Source organism: Mauremys reevesii, linkage group 5, assembly GCF_016161935.1.
Source record: "Mauremys reevesii isolate NIE-2019 linkage group 5, ASM1616193v1, whole genome shotgun sequence".
Taxonomy (NCBI): Eukaryota; Metazoa; Chordata; order Testudines; family Geoemydidae; genus Mauremys; species Mauremys reevesii.
In genome coordinates this window covers 111,744,631-111,767,899 of record NC_052627.1, presented here as the reverse complement: position 1 = coordinate 111,767,899, position 23,269 = coordinate 111,744,631, and the positions used below count along the sequence as shown (strand labels likewise).

The 23,269-nt window shown below is 41.3% G+C and overlaps 1 long non-coding RNA gene across 1 annotated transcript in view; it reads left to right on the top strand.

Moving 5' to 3' along the window:
* Positions 1 to 22,903, top strand: part of LOC120405789 — a 52,637-nt gene extending 29,734 nt beyond the window's left edge. Inside the window, exon 3 of the long non-coding RNA XR_005598880.1 lies at positions 20,679 to 22,903. This is a non-coding gene — a long non-coding RNA (uncharacterized LOC120405789). The remainder of the gene's footprint in view (positions 1 to 20,678) is intronic.
* The last annotated feature ends 366 nt before the right edge of the window (positions 22,904 to 23,269 follow it).

The window sequence follows — 23,269 nt, the reverse complement described above, 5'->3', positions numbered from 1 at the left end:
TGTTTGGATACTGTTAATTTACTCCCTCTGAGTAGCTCAGTTCTTCAGCAACCAGATTTTTCCACCATCTCATTTTTGTAATAAATTCTTAATGCTGCTGAAGGGATGTCTGGCCCTGAATAATAATAATTTCCATGTTAGTGTCAGTTTCTTGTCTCCAGTGCTATGAAGTTCTTTTTTTTATTTTTTTTTATTAAGCTTGCAATGTTTTGAAACTTTTGCTCTGCTTGCTCAAGCTTAAGGTTTCTTTGTTTGTCTCTTCTATGGTATGTTTTTAATTCCAGAATGTGGTGCTGCTAATGTGTCATTGGAATCAGCACTGAGCACCTGCAAACCAGAAGGCTGTAGGTACAGGTAGGAAGGAGGTCAGAAACAAAAAGCCTGATGGTACGGGAAGTGATTGGTCGATTAGCAAGGATGATTTGGGAGTTATATGTATAATATTTAACTCCAAATCTTCCTTAATAATAGATTAACATATATATTGTGTGTGTTTGTGATTCCTAAGTGACAACCAAAGGATGGGGATGTAACTCTGCAAATATTTCAGAGCTGTCAACACCAAAGAGGCAGAAAAATGATCCAGGAAGGTACAAGGATGTATAAATTAAGAGTAATGGGAGGGATTTAAGATAATTAAAATTTAGGCTAAATTATGAGCAAAAGTTCATGACAGAAATATCTATCAGAGTGTGGAGTAGTCTCCCAAGGGTCAGGGACCCTACTGCCAAATCATTTGAAAATGTTTAAATTAGACTGGGCAAGGCACTATAAAATGTGCTGTAAGAAACAATCCTGAACTGGCAGGAGGCTGAGGCCTAGTAGGTGAGTTTGTTTTTGTGGGCTGTGGCTATATTCCAGTATGCACATCTGGTCTTTGGTTGAGTTAATACATTGTACAATGATAGTAATACCAGCAGTCAAATTTTGCTATGACTTGCATCTTGTGCAACTCAAGTAAAGGACATTAAGAGGTGGAAGCGAACACAGGATTTAGCCCCATTGAGCTGAAGTCTATTCTCATGTATAGTGGTGTAAATCTGGAGTAACAGCATTGACTATAGTTGTTTTTCTGATTTACAGCAGAATTACTGGGAGCTGAACTGGGCTTTTTAGCTCAAATTTGGAAAAAAGCTGGGAACACACTTTTCTTTTCCAGAAGTTTTGAGTTGGTACATATACACAACAGGCTTTTAAGATCACATACTAGTAATAAGCTTTCCTATAAGCCCTTTAAAGAAATATAAAAGGTTTTTAATGGCTATGTAGCTACTTATGCCCCCCATACCTGCAGTATCGGAGAACCTCACAAATATTAATGTATCCTTATCTCACAGTGTGAGGTTGGAAATGCTATTATCCCCATTTTACAGATGAGGAGCTGATGCATAGAGAGACTAAGAACAAATTGAATTAAAACACAAACAAACAAAAACTTGGAGAAAGGGCATGCATCATTTTTAGGTTCACATGACAGAAATCCGCATGTGTGCGCACAAATTGGTGCTTGTGCGTGAAGAAGAGCCTTATGTATACCTTTACTTAATTTACATTTACCAATGCAGCTGTTTGCATGTGCATGCAGATGTGCCCACTAATTTTGTGACTGCAGTTTGGGAAGTCTTGGATAATTTGCTCCTTCATGTCCACAGAGGGCTGTAAGACCCCTCTTGTAATCTTGAACCTTTAGTTGTATGCCCATATAGAAGCTTGGAATGGAACTTGATTGCATCATTACCCTACTTCTTCTCAGCAAGGGGATGTTTGAGTCTCCATATAATTAATGTGCACTCATTTAGAGGCGGTGTGAAAGGAAATGCATGAGGTAACATTTCAAATTGGCTATCTATAGTGTGATCATCATCACCATAATACCTAGGGGATTTTCAAGTATTAAGAGCAGTTAGATGTACCATTTCCATTGACATTTGGCTAGCTCCCGTTAAGTGTTTTAGAAACACCCACCCTAAGCACCTTATATTCCTTATAGATTAGCAAACATAAATACAAAATAATTTTAAAAAATAACTACCTAGCCTTTAAGAGAGAGAGGCCCACATTTTAAAATGTATTTAAGTATTGCTACACTCAACATCACAAAGCTTAAGTGTTTTACGAGTCTAAGTCTCATTGGCAGTCAATGGGACTTAACCTCTTAAGTGCTTAAATCACTTTTGAGAATGTGATTTAGGCTCCTATGTCACTTAGACCTGGCAACACTGATTAGGAACAACCCCTAAATACATTCAAAAATCTGGGCCAAAGTGATCTGTGAAGGGTTCATGCCGCATGCAGTGACAAAGGGATGGATTATTAGCACATTGTATTTTAAGAAACTTGTCAATGCCTTGTTCTTGAGCTATGTTCAGAAATAAAAATACGTTGTTACCTGCTGGATGTTTCATATCTTTCTGTGAATCAGTGTCAGGTGCCAAACAGAACATGTGCTGACAATAATCAAGTTATAACGCTTGTCTTCTGCCTTACAGGAGTAAATGTTTGCTTTCTATAGTATTTCATCAGAAGTAATTTAGCTTATCAGAAGCCTAATTTATTAAACGAAACTGAGTCTAAGAGCTCTAAAACAAACATTGACCCTACAACTAGCAAGTCTGACACAAATCTAGGTGCATGATTACTTGGCTAATGGATCATACTTTGTAACCAGTAGGGCATGCTGTGATTAATAGGATATCCTTGCTTAAATGAGATTCTATGCAGGTTTAACGTTAAACTCTGAGTGACAAGCATTGATACACTTAAGAACACTGGAATGCTTAATGGATGCAAGTTAACATAACTGGGTAGGATTTCAAGTACTTAAAACAATAAATGTAGATCTCAAAAACAAACCTGTCCTCTTAAGATCTGTCTGCAACTCCTGCCAGCATTTATGGGACTTACAAATGTTGGCCAAATCTTGAAATGTTTAGCTAGTTTATACTCGATCCTAACTCATGCACATTTCTAATTGAAGTTAAGGGGAATTTTGCCTGAGTAACAGTTCAGTGAAAGGTGAGTATGGATTTCAGGGTTTGACTCACTGGGGGAGAAAATTGTCCACATCTTTGGCTAATGCTGAGAAGCAGACGTCATAGCTCAGGGGAGCTGAATGTGCGAAGATGGCCTTTGCTTTTCCCCAGTCCTGAACCCAATCTGTGGCAGGCTGGTCCCTGAGCATAATTTAAAACACCCTTATGCCAGCTGCAATGGCCACATGGAACTCCCCTAGCCATGCCTCCTATAAGTGTGGAGCGGATCAGAAGAATAAGGAGCCCAAAAGCTGTCTCTACACTCCAAGAAGATCCCCCAACATGGAATTGATCTTTCAATGGCCTCTACACTGGTGTTAGGGCTATAATCTGCTGGTGGTGTGGCACGAAGCAGCTGCACCAGAGCGAATAATCTGAGCATAAGCCGAACTCTAAAAGTTCTCCACGTCATGCAGTAGGTTCCAGTTTGCCTTCTATCAAAACCTTCAACACTCAGAGACTAGCTGATTATGGCAAAAATGGCAGATTAGAAGATCCCTAAGCTGTTGCTTCACCTTCAAATAGCTTTTTAAAGCAATGAATTGACAATACACTTAGTGTGAAATGGGCTGGATCCATACCAAACTGTCAGCAATGAGCAGCTAAAACACGTGGAATCCAGTTTTCAAAACTGGATTCCTTAGCGTGCATGAGTCCACGTCTGGGAGCTCAAATCAACATTTGATTAGGCATGCACCTAAAATGAGCATTTGAGAGCCCAATGTGGAACAGGTGATGCAAGTTTGAAAATGAGCTGCCACATTCAAGAATTCCTTTAAAAGAAGGTTTTATTTTTGAATAAATTTTATTCTATGCAAAGCTTTAAACACTAAAAGAAGTTACAAGTCTTAGTAAGTTAAACACTTTGGAACTTTTTTACACGTAGTGATTTTTTTGAATTACTTTTTTCTTGCTGTTTTTCAGTTAACATGTTTTTAAACTAATCATTATTATACATGTCAATAGCCTTCATTTATAAAACATCTTCAAGCCACAAAAGGCTGGTAATCATGGGTTAGCTAAACATATCACATTATAGGACTCCACTGCACTGTATCTATCCAATAGTACATAATGTTCATCTGAATAACCCAGCTGACATAATGAGATATAATTATCCTTTTCAATTTTTCATTGTAAATGGTAATTGTATTTTAAATTACTGTGCAATTTAACAAAATCATGAAATATAATTGCTGCCTTTCAACATGTATATGTTAGAGACTACGATCATTTTCTAAATTTATATGCGTTTCTCTCTATTTTTTTATTTTACATTTCCAGCTAACATACTCTGAATGAAGGTCTATTGTTCATTGTTAGTCATCTTGCTAATTTATTTTCGATATTCAGTAAGAAACTAGCAGTCTTGAAGCTTGAGACAATAATATAAACATTTCTTTTGATTAATCTTCCGTGCACAAACTTGAAGTTCTAGTCTCCTCGGTAACATCAATTTCATTAGTCTTATTTCTGGTTCTTTTCACCCAAAAAAAGCAACATTATTTAACTGTATCGGTTAGAGTTGTTTCTTCAGGAATCCTTTCTTAGTTCTTAAGCCTAAGAAGGGGGGAGGGATAACTCAGTGGTTTGAGCATTGGCCTGCTAAGTCAAGGGTTGTGAGTTCAGCCCTTGAGGGGGCCATTTAGGGATCTGGGACAACAATCTGACTGGGGATTGGTCCTGCTTTGAGCAGGGGGTTGGACTAGATGACCTCCAGAGGTCCCTTCCAACCCTGGTATTCTATGATTCTAAGGTACAGGAGATCCCTGCAAAGCTTTCAGATATCTCTATATTCCCTCATGTATGGGAGCTTCAGAAAGGAGGGCAGAACTAAATAGAGAACCATAGCTTCTAGCTCTAGGTGCGCTTTTGCTGTTTGGCACTAAGAAGTTAAACACAGATTTAAAACAACATGGTCTAAGTGGAGGTACATGGACACATGCGGATCTGCCAACTGCAGGCTAGATTGTAATGTAGCATTCTGCCCTTGGTAAAGGACAGTGCATAGCTTTACTGCCTCACAAGGAACCCAGAAAACAAATAGTGCCTGAGTCACAATCAATTTCCTGGTTCTGCACTTCTATAAACCAATAGTAGATAATTTTTGCCTCTATGCTGGCCTGGTTCTGCTGACTGGCACACTTAAGGGTGGGGCTAAAGCTCTGCCTGTTCCCTACCCCTGCCTGCCCACTCTCCACCAACCAGTGCAGGGGAGGGAGCAACAACCCTGAAGTCTTTGGGTACCTCTACACAGCAGCTGGGACATATGGCTGCTAAAAATAGCAGTGTGGCTAAGGCAGCATGGACAGCAGCTCGGGCTAGCTGCCGAAGTAGGTTCCCAGGGAGTCAGGTGGGACTGTAGTGAGGTGGCAAGCCTGAGCCACAGCCCATGCTGCTGCGGCCCCACTGCTATTGTTGGAGCACTAGCTGAAGTAGGGTGCCTAACTCCTTTGGGCACCTATGCAAATCCCAGCCTTAGATTGGACAACATATGGTACACAGAGGTTCGGTTTTAGGGATTTTTCCATTGGCATCAGTAGAGACAAGAGCTCACTCCTAGAACTGACAAATCTCACTTGTGCTGAAGTGGGTTTCGTGTTGTGCAGGCTGAATTCCTTTGAATTTCTTGTAAGAAGAAACAGGCCCTTCCTATAGGATTGCATGCCAAATAACATTGGCTTTAATGTGACATTTGAGAACCAAATGGTGCCTCCACCTCTGTATGGGACAGAAGACCACAGTCATTAGGCCATTGAACCCAGCCCAAAACACTATGGCCCAGATCCACAAAGGTACTTAGGCACCTAAATCGCAGGTTTAGGCACCCAAGTCCCAGTTTGGGCTCCACTGTGATCCACAAAACTCCCACTGAACACAGTAGGCTCCTAAATTCAATCAGCATCTAAATTTTCAGAGTAAAAGTTCCCTAGGTGCTTATGTTTCCACTCCAGTGCCTGAGCACTGCTGCCTCACTCTGGCATCCGTCTAAGAGCCCGAGCCAGGCCCGATTTGAAGGAAGGCAGGCATTCAGTCGACTAACCTGTGTGTGGGCAACCTCTGAGCACACCTACCAGAACAGGTCCCATTCAAAATCTGGCCGGAAGAGGAGAGGGTAGTGGATTTGATTGGTGCATTGGGCCTGGACCCAGGGCCTCCCACCTCCCAGACAAGTGCTCTAACCACTGGGCTACAAGTTATAAGGTTGGCACCACACCATCTCCTCCGCCTCCCTCCTGCCCACCCAATTCCCAATCTTGTGTGGTGCAAGGCAGGCACCTAACTCATTCCGTCAAGAGACTACTGAAGCACCTAAGCTGGCTAATGTCAGGTAATGGGTTCCATTTGTGCATGGCTAAGCAGAGATAGGTGCCCATCTCCAAGAGATGGGCAGAACTTAGCACACACCCGTCGCGTTGGCATCTGCCATTGGTCAGCTTAGGCAGCTCCCCATCTAGTGTGCTTGCTTTTGTGGATCACGTTCAAAGGCACCTGTCGCTCCCCATTCATTATATAGGGAGCCTAGGTGCTAAATCAGGCTTTGTGGATCGCAGTGTTTTTCTAGGCTCCTAAAAGTTAGGTATCGCAACACTCAGCCTGCCAATGCCCAAGTCCCTTTGTGGATCTGGACCTATCTGTCTGTCTAGGTATTTATACAGCTCACATTCCAGGATGTCTAAATACCTCACAAACATTAATTAATCCATCTCCACAACATTGTAGTGAGCTGGGGATATCATTCCCATTTTACATATGGGAAACTCAGGCGCAGAAAGATTAACAAAGACCACACAAAACTGAGCGAGCTATTGAACCCACATTTTCTAAATCCTAGGCCAGTGATTTAACCAAAAGGCCCTCCATTCCCAACCCCATCCCTCTAAAAAAGTGTTCTTTACAAATATATTGTGATGTATCTGAAAACATATCCGTTACCGACCTCTGGGATAAATCCTTTTAAATGGGAGGAGAATTCAATTTTCTAAAGTTATTTACAGACACAATATGGGAAAATACAGGTTGTACTCCTGATACAGCTGTATTTTTCAAGACAATAAGCTATTCCAAAGTTGCACTCTCATTGCATGAGATACAGGATCTGAAAGTCACTTAGGCTACATTTGATATTGTGAGGCCAGTGCATTAATCAAATAGTAGCCTTGGAAAAAGCACAACAAAAATTTTAACTGTAACCTCTTGGTGCCAGCGGGTCGGAAGCTCCCACTGTTAAGTGCTGATGCATTTGGCATTGCTCCCGAGACGTCAATCCTCCAGGTGCCAGAAGGGCTTATTAACTTTAAATAGCCTAATGCACTGTTTCTCCACCCTAGTGCTGCTACCCTAAGGCTGGTCATAATGGAGTTATTGTGGGGCTGCGGCCTAATTCTGCTAATTTTAAACAAAAGAAATTCTTGTTGTCATGGCAATGTGCTGCAACTGCCCCCCTTCCTTCCTTAACCTTGCCTCTGTTCACAGGTGTATTCATGGGGGAATAAGGGAGACATAACCCCCTCCCAGTTTGTTCTTTCTGCTTGATCAGTGTGGCTGCAGAACTAGTGCATTCTTCTTCCAAGCATAACTCTCTTAGTGTGGTTGCACCATTATTTTGGCTGCAAAGAGGCTCACTGCTTCTCCTATCACTTTAGCTAATGGGAGATTTTGCCCTATCACCTCTACTGCATGAAATTACAGATCCCTCTGCTGTCTAGGGAGAACAATGCAATTCAGCAACATTATATAAAATAAAAACGATGTGTCACATATATAATCGCATGAAACCTCTTCATGCTGCTGTACCCTTAGAAGTTTAAAAAGTCTTTGTTACAAGACTCAGGGTATATCTACATTGCAATCAGAGGTATGACTGCAGCACATGTAGACATAAGCAAGATAGCTTTGTTCTAGCTAGCTTGAATAACTAGCAGTGAAGCCATGTCAGCCTGCCCAGGATCCTGAGTATGTACTCGGGCAGATTGGCTGTGCTACCACAGTTGCACTGATACTGCTGTCAAGTTAGCTAGATCAAACCTTGCTTGAGTATCTCTATGCGTGCTGCAGTCACACCTCCGATTGCAGTGTAGACGTAACTTCAGCGTGTGTAAAGAAGTGTATCTTATAGAGTGGAAGCACCAGCATCTCCAAAGAACTGGTTAAGACATCAGGACTGTCTCTCAAAATTGGGCATCTGGGCAATATTTATTTTTATTATTGTTTTTCCTAGTTAACAAGAATTTCATATTTTATGTGCAAGAGCAAGAAATCCAGCCCCAGAGGTTTGTGTTGTGGAGATGGCTGGAGCAATACAATCCAGTCTGATTCCTTGGCTGGGGAGCAAACCTGAAATCCCGAGAAGGGACTCAACTTCTCACATAATGGCTACTTGGCAGCCTGACCCTATTCCCTACCAAAGGATGAAGTCCAAGATTCTGAGGGTGGCTCTTACAAAGCTCTACACGTATACAGATATTCCCAGACTGTGGAGATGGTGTTGTGTCTCTACAGCAGAGATCTTTAGAGGGGACCTACAACCCAAAGAACAGCTTCAGCTGATAGCATCAACATAAATCCCAGCTGTGGGAATTTCTGGCCTTTGAACCGAATTGTGCAGCTACTCCTGAGCTACTCTGGGTCCTTTCTGCCCTGACTTGGCTATCCTCAGAATCCATCAGGACACTGTGGAGTGACTCCAGGCATTCCTTACTTTAGTTCACAAAAGGGTAATAATTTGTTCCATAATTAATATTTCATGGAAATGCCTTTGAAATCTCCCAGAAGTAATTAATATTAGATATATTGAAACAGAGTAGGATCATAGGGGTTCACCGCACTCCTGAGAGTTATGATAGGCAAGATTGTGGGGTATAACTACAAAGGCCTGCGGGATTGGGGTCCTGAGAAGAAACAAAAGCTATTCTTGAGGTCAGTGACTGAGGAAGTTGGAGATTATGTGGTCTAAGCATAAATGTAGAGATGACCATTCAGAGTGTATGAAATCACTGTTCCTAACACTGGTTACCTTTTTATTTCATCTTTTAAAAAGGGGAGGGATGTTGTATTAAAATTTCTTTCTAAAAGGCAACAAAACTCTCTAATAGCCACAGCTGGGCTACTCCCTACTAAGACATCCTCTCAGTGTCATGTTCTGAAGCAGAGAACACCGAAGAGGCATGAACATTACTCTAAAGGGTTGTGTTATACTCCAGTGCCCTCAAAGAAGTCTGAATGGCAGTTCACATTTTAATCACGCAGCAGAATATAACTGGGAGAATGGACAGTCTACGGAGAACAGTTAGCAGGCCCTGGACAAGAAGAAGCTTTGATTGCTCAGAAAAAGACACAGGTTCATCTCAAGCACAGCAAAAGGCTCATGTCCTGCAACTGGCCATCTAGGTGTAGTATGTGCTCATGCTGGTGGGGGCAATCTATGTAGAATATCTGAGTGCTCCTCCTCTCATTTTCCAACCATGAGCTCCTCTCCCAAGGAGTCCATGGACATTACATAGACAGCCAACGGGGGAATCACTAGAATTTTGTGCAGCTGGAGTACAGGAAGTGAATTTGAAGGTGGAGGCATAAAAGCTATTGTCGCTGGTAATTTTTCTGTTTTGGCAACAGAAAAGCCAGCTAGTCTTCCCACCAGGATCATATAGTATTTAGTACTACATTGATTGTCAGCACTTGGATTCTATGGGCCAGATTCTCTTCCTCACCAGATCTCTATTCAGCAGGAAAAAGAGGAGAGGGATGAGGAGTAGCCCTCAATGCACGAGACAGCTCTAAATTTATCACCACACAAAGGCTATGGTCAATTAAGCACCCTAGCTCCACTATGCCCCCTTTTACTCTCTGTTTCTCCTACAGTGGGAGTGAGAGCAGGGGATCTAAGGTGCAGGACCCAATGCTGCCACAGATACACCAGCAGGGAGTTCCCCTACAACAGCTGACATCTTGTGCTAACTACTTTCAATCCCCTTTGTACCACCTAAATAGCTCAAAGGAGCTGGGTTTAAAATTGAAAAACCAACCAACCAATCAATCTCCTCCCCCTCCCCTGTCAGCATTAAGACAGACAACCTACTTGTAAAATGATGTTGTAAACTAGCCTCCTATAACCAAGCTACATATTAATCTAATGAAGGGCAACCTCCGAAGGTTACATGTTTTTTATATTTATCCAAGCGTATGCCCCCACCCCATCACTCTTTGCTGTATCCCCATATGGTTTCCTCCACTCCTACCTGGTGCTGTGTTTTTGTAGCTTAAGTTTCTCTCTGTTTCACCATAGCAGCTTGGAATTTGTGGACCAAGTCTCATTTTTCCACTGAGTCATTACATTTTTTATAACAGTCTGTGCTATTAGTTACCTTTGCAACCATTCACTGAATCTAAGCAGCAGTTTTTATTGAATACATAAAAAAATTGAACTAGCGTTGCTGAGGGTAGCAAAGCTTTGTCACACATAGTTATTACAGGCCTCAGGTCAGGAAGCTGATGTTGCACACAAACAGCTATGGGAACCCCAGGCTTCAGCTAAATATTTAGCAAGCTTTCAACTAAGTATACCTGACCTGGGTCATTGCACAAACTGTGGTAACTGTCAGAAAATGTACAGTATTGCTAATGCACTCAGCGTTTGCTGACGAACTGGTGAGATAAAAAGAAAAATATTGTAGAAAGGATCATCTTGTACTTTGGGGACCTATCTAACAAAATCCTGATAGAAATTCTGTACATCGTTCATCGTAAATTCATCAGAAATGAACTCACTGGTTGAAAAATTACATGGCCCTTGATTCAATAAAGCACTTACACATGTCCTTAACTTTAATCACATGTGTAATCACATTAAAAAAGCCCTAATGTAGCAAGATACTTACATATTAACATACTTTTAACATAGGTTTTTTTTGTGTGTATAGTTTCCTAGTTTTTTAAAAAGCAAACTGAAAAACAGAAATCCCACCATATGGCATAATGTTGACACCCATATGGATCATCAGCGAGGTTGGAACATTTAGATCCACCGCATAGACTTCTGCGACTTGAGCAAACGGAGCAGTAGGTTATCCTCCTCTATGTGGGCACTAGAGAGGGACTAGACACACACTTTGTCACTGGGTTTCACGGATATTTGCTGACAACAGAGGAATGGCGAGACTCAGAAATCTTCCGTTCCTCTCCAGGTTCTGGAGGGAAATGTGGTAGAGCAGTCACAGACCCTTCTGCCCCTGTTCTCCTCAAGCCGTGATGCTTTCTGCCTGCGTACTCTCCAGACTATCCCTGGCCCAGTACAGTCTCTTCCCCACACTACTCTTCAGCCTCTCATACTAGTCCTTGTCTTGCCAGCCCTAGTTTCCAACCTCCCAAGGCTTCTTATTAGATCCCAGTCTTCTCCTGACTGCCTGGCTTCTTATGCAGTCTGCTCCCTCCACACTCACTCCCCATCTAGCTTTTGTCCCTTCTGTATTTGAGTCAGGCGGCTTTCACCTCTTGGTGTCAGAAGGGGAAGAACTGAGAACACCGGAGAGACAATCTCCCTGCTCTCAGGTCTATGCCCAGCTCCACAGTGACACACACCAGCCAGGAGCAGCAACTGTAGGGGAAGTCTTGATCAGCTCCTGCAGCCCCAGGGATGGAGCACTCTGTGGAGATGGAATCTTCAGCTACCAGACTCTAACAAGTCTCTACAGAGCATGGCTGAAGTGAGATGTTTTTCAAAGGCTTACCACTTGCCAAATTTGTAAATGAACACATTTGAATGGGAACACCAAAAGGCACATGCCTGGCTGTCTCTAGGGTGACCCACCTCCACCTCACAATTTCAAGTCCCTGCCCTAAGCGTGGAGATGCCAGAAATTCTCAACCAATCAGTTGCCAGAATATTCTTGAACCAGCAAACCAAATTTTGTTGAAAGTTTCCAGAAAATTAAATTCAGCATAAGGCAGACACATGGTATGGAACATCATTTCAGTTCAAGTGATTAAAGTTTGGCAAAGTTATAAGCAACTGAAAACAGCGTTTTACTGTGGGAAGTGTCAGGAAACCTTAAATACAGGTCGAAGTTCCAGCTCTGCCTATAATTTTTTGTCATCTGGGCTGCTTCTTAGCAGTTGTCTAATGTTCCATTGTTAGATCAAGTAGTAGAGGGGATAAAGGATGTGTGATGAGTTTGTCGAGAGAGAGTAAAATCAGTGGGCAGTCCACTATTAAGATTAGTTCCAGCACTGGGATCTCTGTATGTGGCCAATTGGCAATATTATGCAAATAACTTGAGTAATCCATCTTGTTCTTTAGAATGATTATAGAGAATCAGTGGTCACAGTGTATTTTCTTATCTCCAACATATCATCCATTGCATCTCTAATTTTCCTTTCAGTTACTGTAGTTCTGATGGTTAAATCTTCACAGGATCTCTGCATCATAACCAAGCCCAATCTCAGCTTCTCCCCCAATTTGATGAGGCAAATAGTCATTGCCTGAACTTACTTCTGAAATAATAAGCACCAGATCTGAATAATTATTAAAGGAGGTGACAAGAGATAATGCACCGCCCTCTCACATGTTCCCTCTCCGAAGGGGGGAGTCAGAGGTAGGTAACAATGATCTGTGCAGTCTTGAGAGTGGGCTAATGTAAAGAACTCACTGCTGTCTTGGCTGGTTTCCTGTCACTGTCTCAGGGGCTCCCAGTGTGTGTGTGTGTGTGTGTGTGTGTGTGTGTGTGTGTGTGTTGGGGGTGGGAGGGGAAGGGAGCGAGGCTTATATAGGCAACTCCCTGCTACCTCTGGAATCAGTACTCATGGTGCTGCACTTGGCCCCCTTCAATGATTTTTATCTTCTCTGGTGACTTTTATTTTGCGCACTTTATTTTCCAGGCAAGGAAAACTAAACTGATCTATTTTGATCACCTTTCCACTGAAGTCACTGGGAGCAGGAGCAAGAGCCCAGATTTTCATGGCTGACAGCTTTGCTAGTTATCTTTCCTTCTCTTTCCTTTTTTTTTTTTTTTTTAATGATACTCTGGAACAGGGTGGCCTGCCCCTTTAAGGGCCTGGGCCCTGCCAGCCCTGTTTGGAGATGGAGTCATTTTTAGAATTGGTGTTTGGACTTTGGAGAGTGGATTATCAGACCCAGCTGGGACGGGGTCAGATGTTTCCTATGAAGGGCTGAAAGAGTTCGGCTGAAGGGGTTTGAGAAAGGTGGTTGGCTTCCGTGGCAGGATCTGGAGCAGGGCAGAGGGATGCAAGGGAAAAGGCACTGGGGCCCTTCCAGCCCGCTTTGGTCACAGGAATAACTTTGAAGATTTTTCTATGTGGTTCATTAGTCCCCCAAAGCAGGAGTGTGAATTCTAGTGTGCCCTACATGGGTGCTAGAACTGGGGGGCTGCCACACCCCCAGGCATGAAGTGGTTTCCTTTCATATACAAGGTTTACAGTTTGGTTCAATGGCTCTCAGCATCCCCACTATAAAAACGGCTCCAACACTATTGCCGCCCCAGCATGTCACACACTAATAAACCCATGTGGACCCTGCTGGTGCTCACTAAAAGTTCCCTAGTGCGCACTAATGAAGTCCCATTTCAAACAGCACAATGAGGGAACTTTCAGTACACACCAGCAGGGTCCACATGGGCCAGTTGATGTGCAATACACCGGTGCACGTTACAATGTACACCCCTACTGGGGAGGACTAAGGCACTATGTAGACAAGCCCTGTCTCACTGTGTGAGTTTTGCATTTGAAGAATAAAACAGTGTCCTGAAGGAAAGGCCTAAACAGCCTTTGGGTACAGTTTTAGTTTTTCCTGGAATGAGGACACAGGCCTACTATATCATCTCTTAACTCCCAAAGTGGGAAGCCCTCCATAATATACCCCCTGCATTAGAAGAAAATAACAATACCAGCACATTGACAGTAAGCCAACAATATAGAAAATTACAGATTGCTACTTGGGATGTTAAAAAGAATTCATTGCGGCAGATGGAGGCAGATCGCTTCAGGAAATTAACAGCTGCATTGGCCTACGTATCTTTCCCACAATTTAAAATTAATGCATTAATAAATTCACAGGAAATAGTGCATCATTGAATAAATACAGACCCCTGTCATATGGCAGGGCTGAAACCTTTTGTAATGCCTGTATCATGTAACCGAGGACAGGAAATAGAGTGGTTTCATACCAATGATTTTGTCTGTTACATCCATTTTACATTTATAGTCTTGATTTAACTCCTATGACCAAAGTCTACATGAGGAATTTTCTGTTAAAAGGAAACTACTGCTTTCTTGGCTTGTACTGCGAGGGATTGTTTTTTTTTATTTTAAAATGAAAAGCCAGTCAGAAGTTTGAAGCAGGACATGCAGCTAAACAGAGAATACCAAGAGGGGAGGTGAAGACAAGCAGCAGATGGTGGTGAAGAAAGATGGGGGTAGAAGCCGTGCTGCTCGCTTATGTGAAAAACTGCTAAATGATTAAATTCCTCATGTACCAAACCTTTTCATCTGCCCATCAGCTGTAGTTCCAATTATTACATGAATAGCTGTAAAATGGATAAAATGCATATGAGAATATTTAAAATGTTCTATTATTCTGTGGTGTGTTTTAGTGCATCATTAATTCTGCTGATAAATCTGGCTTTGATTAGCCAGATTGCTAAACATCTATTCTCAAGTGCTGATATGGTGTGAGAAATTACCTGCTGAACTACAGAAGTGTCATCTGAACGCAGTTTATCTCTCAGATGTTGAGGATGGGCCTGTGCCCCATGACATTTCTTTAACATGTCAGGAGCATTTTAATGCTGTCTCTTTGTGTATTATGGAAATTGCTGAAAAAAATGGACAGATGAATTCAAATACTTGTATTCACTGAAGTGGAACTAGTGTTGTGCATGTAAGTGCTTTGCACCATAGCTTGAAAAAATGTCAAGAGCAACTTCATAGCTTCTAGGAGAGAATGAGGTATCAAATGCAATACCACACTAGTCTGTTAAACTGGGTCACGAATGCTAACATTTTGCTTTCAATCACCACCAATGGAGCAAAACATCAAAGAGTTGGTATACTTATATTAGTACTGTTTTGAGTCCTGATCTATACTCTTATTCATTTTATTTGCCATAACTGAATTAAAACTGAAATGTTTTTATTGTGAACAAGGGTCCTGCAAAAAAAGACATTTCCCTACCAGGATCTCATTCTTGCTCTAAGTGGGTCAGACACATTCAAGTTGCCTGAACATGCACTAACCAACTTCTGCTTGTACTTTTTTCTTTGTTCTCTTTTGAAATGATACGAGGATGGGTTTTATTGTACCGCTTTTTGTAATGCTGTTACTTTATTACTGAGTGACTTGGTGGGGAGACTTTTACGAATAGATGTATTCCTGTTTGTGCCAGAATAGTTTGGCTCAGGAGCTTCCCATGAATATTATTGGCATACCTCTGAGAAAACATGAGTTGAGTTGGCAGAGTCGTTTCAGATTGTGCATTCTCTGTGTGATCTCAGAAGGGAAACATATTGGGGCAAATTCACCCATGTCTACCGGGGAGGATACGGTGGCAGTTCAAGGTGTCTACAACACAGTTTTATTACTATTGGTATTGCAGAAGTGCCTATTGTGCTAGGCACAACACAAACACAAAAAATCCCTGCCCCAGGGAGCCTACAGTCTAATGATAGGATGGAGGAGAGCAGGGTGATGGAACAAGCAGACAGGGAGAGCATGACATAGCAATGACATGATTATGAACAGCATGATAAGCAACAGTCCCAGCATATCCACTTCCTAACCATTGTTGAGGTTTTTATGGTATCACAGCATAGGTGAGTTTTGAGGAAAGATTTGGAGGGGGGGCTATGTGATGGATTTTCACAGGGATTTTTACAGGGAACAACATCTGTGCATACGAGGTGGCATAGGAGGAAGCATGAAGATGCTTGTTGGAAAACCTCCTTGTAACCTGATATCTGGGCACCCTTGACTGGAGAGGCTGGTAGGGTTAGGGCAGCCAGAGGATGAATATATTGAGAAAATATATTCTGGGCAGCCTTATGCTAGTAAGGCTTCTATTCACTCCACAGTGGAGCTTGGATGAATACCCCATAGTGTATAGCTGAATAGGCAGGAGCAGGGAAGTTCAGTTTGCCACCTGTCTGTGTCAGCAGAGAGAAAATGGATTCCACTACCTGTTTAAGTATTAACAGTATGATTGCTCATTATTATCAGCTTCCAGTTTGTAAGTCACACCAAGTTTAAATTCGTTATGCAGCAATTACTTTTGTCTTTAACAACACCGGCAGCCAAAAATGAAGCAAGCTCTGAAATCCCTCAGCATGCTGAGTTTCATACTGTATTTCAATAACTCCAGTCTTGTTTTTACTATGTTTTAAAAATACAAATAATATTCCCTTAAGCAAGCAAGCAATCACATTCTGCAGCCCTTGTCACATAGCATATTACTCAACATTCTGCGAATAGATGATCCAGGAATTGTGACAAAGATATCTTTATTTAAGTTTGCCTGTGACCACCTAAATGTAATTTTTGTTCAGTGTGATAGTTCGGGAGGAAATAGAATCTAGACCTTTGGCAGCTAACATTTATCTGCACCTTTGAGATCACTGGGAATTCTATAAAAAGACTGGAATATAGAGGAGAATTTTATTTAGGCCTACGGGGACTGATTTCTGTATGGAGATAACTGGAGGACATTCTCTCAAATAGGCATCCTCAAACCACAAGCTGTATCAGCTCAATTATATGTTTAGGAATGTTGCTAATGGAGACCTTTACTCTGGACCTAGGCATGGACTGAGGTTATAATTAAATCCATGTAGCTGCATTTGTATTCATAATATACTTAATGACATCATAGTCTTCTCTGTGGAACAGCTTTTGGTATCACAAATACTAAATCTTGAGATAAAACTTGAGATAGGCATCAGAAACAGATAGAAAGGAACAGATTGTTTTTGTTTATTTTTAACATGAGGCCAAGAAAAAAAAGATTAAATGTACCACAACGTTCACAGGAAAGAGGGACAAGGGGTGTGTGCCTATAACAGACGTAAGAGCAGTAGGTATGGTCTTAAAGTGATGTATTGCAGGAAGATGGGAAGCCTGGGATCTCCTAAGGGTATTACCTCCTGAACCGACACTAAAGAGTTAAAATATTACAGCTTAGCTATTACAAAGCCACACATATCTGGTGCATTCACTGCCTAGACAGACCTCCCCTCTGACTAGTCTCTGCTTGGTCCCTTTTAATATGGCCTCCACTGTCTCCACACCCACCATCCTTACAGAATCTAAGGATGTGTTCCCTCTGCACTGTATCAAAGGGAAAGTTCTCTGTTCCTCTTCTTCTCGATCGCCAGGCTGCAACGGATGCAGCTCTTCACTCTTTCCCTTTTGCTTTCAGCACTCTGTGCTGTCTTGTTTTTGATCTGCCTTTCTGCCAGCTCCTATAGTCCCTGACAAAAATAAGTACTTAAGCACATGTTTAAGTATATCCATATTCAGTATTTTAGTATTTAAGCATATGCTTAAATCTCAGTGGGATTTAAGCACATGTTTAAAGTTAAGCATATACACCCTGAATAGGGTACTTTTCTGATTTGGAGCCTGAGTGTTCCTACTGGTAGCATGTTATCTTCCCTTCTACCCCCACTAGGGTGACCAGACAGCAAATGTGAAAAATCGGGACGGGAGTTGGGGGTAATAGGAGCCTATATAAGAAAAAGACCCAAAAATCGGGACTGTCCTTATAAAATCGGGACATCTGGATCTGGTCACCCTAGCCCCCACTAGGTCAGTGCTGTCCTCTGCTCTTGTTTTACGTCTTCTTATCTGTTACAAAAGGTTCCCCATCACCTTTGCAGAAGACTTCCAAATCTAACTTCCCCACTCTCAACTTTCTGCAACCATCCATCCTGCCGCTGATACCTGGAAAATCTCTTACTTTGCCACCCATTGTCCTTTCTTACCGTTGCAAATTCCCTTCTTTAAAACTCATTTCTTCAAAGATTCCTTGCTCCACTTGTTTCCTCGCAACCCAGCTGTCTATATCCTCCCCTATGCAAAATTCTGTCCTATTCTACCTTTCTGTGTTACAATACAGGATGTTCAGGACAAAGAACTATGTCTTTTCCAGGTTCCTTAAGCATCATGTAGGATTCACAACATTATAGATGTTTATTATCATTACTAATAGAAATTTTCCACAATGCCAGGAGGTGCCTTCTGCAAATCTTTTGTGCCAGGTAATCTATTCTTTTCTCCCTCATGTTAGCATATGTACAATGTCATTGGGAGTACCAACATTTTTTCACATAATTTATTTCAATCAAAAATACATTTCCTTTTTTGAAAAACCAGAATGGTTCTGAAAAATATGTTGACATTATCAACATAATCTGTGTGTGAAAATTTTTGTGATATTTCTTACGATTTAACGGACATTGTCACTAAATTTTTCAACATTTTTTATTTACTAAAACCCACATTATCTTACTGAAAACTGTTTTCTCTAAAAGAAAGAAATGTGCAAATAATTTGATAAAAATGTCAGCAAAAATTAGAAAACAAAAATTAGAAAACATTTTGCAAAAGATGGAAAATGGGTCCATTTCAAACATTGCAAAAGAGAAACAACTCCTACATTTAATTTTTTTTGCAAAGTTGTTTTTCCATTAGCACACAACATCACTGCTGTAACAAAACAAGAAAGAAGAGTGTTCTTTTCTTCAAAGCCTTCTGATTGCATTTGTTTTCATTATAGAGAGTACTGAGCACAATTCTAATATATTATTTGCAGTAGCAACTTCCACTGACATCATATTGTTTAAAAGCTATTGTCAAAATACTGAGACAAAGTAAAAAAACAACAACAACCCGGTGATTATTTTTGTTGGTAGTTCCATAGGCATAGAAAAGGAAATAATATATCATCATGAGTTTCTCGAAAACACACCAAACAGGATGGGATGTTTCCTGAATAAGCAAAGATTTGAAGCACACACCTGCAAATATTTTGTCTCTGGGGCTTGATACATTAGAGAATTCAGTTTCCTATCTTTCAGTGAAAGTTCAACTCCCTGAAAGCATGGCATTTCCTGTGGACTTTTCTTTAATGGCATGGGGCAACCATTAATGAAACAGGACAGCTGGTTTTAGAATTGTTAGGTGAACTGGTTGTATGCCAAAGTTTGCTATGAATTCAGAACAGTTGCTGAGCCAGCTTTGGGGGGTTATTGTGCTACCTATATGAGTAATATGTGCACTAAGGTGACGGGAGGGAGGAGAGAGGGTTATTCCTTGTATATTCTATCTGCATTGTCCCAGCTAAGATCAGAAGATCTGAGATAATACTAAGCGACTTAAATACTACAATTACTCTGATTATCATGGTAGTAATAGAAATTATTAATTAATGGTATTCAATAAAAATGGGCCTGATTCTTGGATTTTCATCACAGTGTAAAATACTCAGAAACCCAATTGATCCTTCCCCCTCAGAGTTCTCCCATAGCACCTTTTCCCAGGGAAAAGAAGACATAGCTGGGGCATCCTTATACCACCATGCTCTCTAGCTGCTAGTTTGGCCCTTCTATCAATTGACAGTTGGGCATAAGTTAGGTGAGCTCTGAGGCTGCTCTAACTTCTGCTGGGGGCCAGCCCAGCTGTCAGTCAGCCCCAGGATCAGGGAAATGCAAAGGAGCCCCCTTTCTGGTTCTGTGACCAGCACTGCTGTGCTCGATCAGACGATGTGGGGCAATGTTTTTGATTTCTGTGACATCTTGACATTCTAGGCGATTCCCTTAAAAATAAAAAAAATGGAGATAAAGGTAAATAAGATACAATTCTAAAGCCGATCATTATGTCAGCTTGATGCCTTTTAAGATATAAATGGTTTTAAGACCTGTTTATAAATCTGATTTTCATAAAATTAGGAGGTAGGGGATAGCACAAAATTTGAGCTACAAATGCAAAGACTTGGTCAATATCCTCTCTACCTCTGCAAAGTCTCTCCCTAACCTGGTAGAGAAATGATGTCACAGAAGGTCCGCAAGTTCATTGGGACCCAGTCCTATTCTATTGGGGTTCTTATGCAATACCCATCACAGTGGCAACTGAACAACTTTTTAGCATCCAAAAGCTTTAGATCAGTAGTTTTTAACCTGTGCTCTGTGGACTCCTGGGGGTCCACAGGCTGTGTCTAAGGGGGTCCGCAAAAGGTTGTCATTATCATAGAATAGTGGTTTTCAACTTGTGGTCTGTGGACCCCTGGGTGTCCATACACTATGTCAAAGATTTCCAAAGAAGTGTACACCTCCATTTAAAATTTGTTAGGGGTCCACAAATGAAAAAAGGTTGAAAACCACTGCTTCGATGTTAAAGCCAAAATTACATTGGACCCACACATTGCTTTTATGTCTAGTGTTGTGATTTCCTGAGTAATCTTGTTAAGGCAGAACTGTGCTGGAATAAGTGGGGGTTTTGGCATGTGTACAAGCTATATACTGTGAATAAATAGTACTTAAAACAAAAAGCAGATCCGCTCTTTAAAAAAACAACAACTCCACTTATACTTAGTGGAGGAGACATTTTTTGGCCTACTGTGATCTCTATTTACTTCCTCCTTGCAGGATCCACTGCTGATTGCTACAGTTGTTATAAGACAGAGAAAAACTTTTGCTAAGAAAGCATCTGGAAGTTTAATAGCTTGTGACTTTTTAAACTCCAAAGCAAACCTTGAAAATGAAGAAGCAACTCTCATTATAAACACTTGCCACATTCCTCAATGTTATCTGAAGTTTCTGTTCTCTTGAATAACTTACCAAAACCAAATCAACCCCATGAAATTAAAGTTATCTGTCTGGTATTTTCTTGCCAGATGATTCTTTTTAATCTGATTCTGAACAAAGCGGCGAGGCGTCCCCAGATCTATAGTTTTCTTGCAATAACAACAATCGAAGACACCATTTGTCTTTTTGTAACAGAACTCTTCCTTATTTGGTATCATGGATTTTTTCCTTTCTAACTTACAGCAGCAAGTCAAGCCAAAGATGGTATGGTGTGATAGTACCAGTAGCATGGGGCAGGGAGCCCCTGGTAAGAACACTGATCCAGCACGATGCATATCATTTTAATTGTGCTTCCTAAAAATCCTAATTATATTCTAGACATGAAATACAACTTTGTACAAATTTGTGACCACACAGGACTTGATAATTGTCACTGTCCTGTTCACCATGCCACTTGGAACTTCACAGTGGGATAGAACTATTATCCTTTTATTTCAGGTGAGCTGAAAGAAAATCTAATCTGAGACCTCTGACATGCAGTTAAGCAGTCTAATTCTATCCAGGACAGGGCAGCACTGTCAGTATTTTTAGTTTGGCAGTATGTATTCTTCAAGCTATCATAGTTATCTATGGATTCTCCTGTGACACAGGTGCAACTGACAGAGAGCACGAAGGGTTCCTGGGATTTTATAGGGATCTCCTGGATTGGATATCTGCATAGTAGTTCACCAAAGGTTGCATGTGAGGTCTCTACTGATCATCATAATCACTGCAAAATGCATGTATGGATATTATTTAAGGAGCTATGTATCTAAACTGAAAGTTATGTTCTTAAGATCTTGGAGTTAAGGCAGGTCACCAGGAGGTGGCATTCCTCAGACATTCTTTTCTGGCAGGAGGTAATTGTGTCACTGAGGCTCCCTGGCAAAGGTTCTGCTGTTCTTTGCAAACAACTCTCACCTCAGACCTGACAAACACATGTCTTGCAGGATATTTATCCATAAAGAGTAATGTGTAAGGTATCTACAGAAAACTCATAACTTGTCAAGATTCATAATCATTGTGAGATACATGTATGGGTAACATTTAAAGAATAATATATTTATATTGAAAGTATGCTTTAAGGATCTGGAGTAAAATTAGGCAGCAACAGATGATGTCTCGGTTCTGACCCACTCAAGCAGTAGGAAGTATACACCCACACCCACACACACCCTTCCCCTCTCTCCTTGGTTGGCCGGTGATGTAATGCCATGCTGAATTGTCTCGCCTTGCTCCTTCTCAAGACTTCCAATGAAAAATCATCAGACACAACTGCAAACAATTGAAACAACTTGGAGATAAAAAAAAGGGGGACATTACATCAGACAGAGAACCATCCTGCAAATGAATAAGGACAATAGACTGTTTCAGTATTACACAGGAAGTGGGAAAGGTACTCTTTGATCCATTTACTGAGGAGACATCTTGAGGAGAGAGGTATTCTCATGAAAAAAATGGATCCTGGTTCCTGTGAAGCCAGCCAGCTCTACAACCGACTGAACTTTGGGGAGAAATCATATTTTATTATAGGAAAAGTAATGATTAATGCACCTATTGTTAACCTGCAACTCAAAGACAGGGCTGTCATAGCTCAGAGGACAGTGCATGAGTAGCTGGTAGGATGGTGGTATTAGGGAGATGACACCCAGCTAGGCACAGGCAAGACTCCTTCATGAAGAAGAAGGGGTTAACAAGGTGACTCACAATCCCAGGTGCCCTCAGAACTGTCACAGTAACATCTCCCTGTCTGGTCATTTGTGTATTGTTATATGCCTCCTTGCATACTGAGCCACAGGAAAAAGAAGAGATTGCAAAATCTACAATAGAGGAAATCTACAGGAATAAACAAACGGGGGGCGGGGGGAGTGTCCTGTTTATGAATAAAGACAAATATTTTTTCTAGTATAGCTTGGAGATCAATGCAACACACTGGGTCCTTCATCTCGGAGGCAACTGACAGCCTGCTTGTTTCAATAAAGGACAATCACAACCAACCTATGTACAAAACACTGCAGGGATTTTGGGTGTGCATTATTCTACAAGATGTGAGAGTATCTATTTAGTTAGTCTTTGGAACGCATGTTATGATTTTATTTTATGTGTAACTGTTTCCAATAGTTCTACTTGCTGCTACTTGAATCTCTGTGCTTTAAGTAAAATTATACTTGATTGCACTGTAAACGTATCCAAGTGCTGTGTGTTAAACAGAGCAGTGATATGAGATGGAGCTGCTAAGATGGCGGGTACTGCTTCTTTGGAAGCAGTGAATCTGTGAATGTCCAATGGACCACGGGCTGGACACTCCATGGAGATGCTCGGAGAGCTCAAGGGTTGAGGGTGCCTGTAGAATAACAGCGAGGCCTAGAGGAGAGAGCTTGTATTGCCTGTGG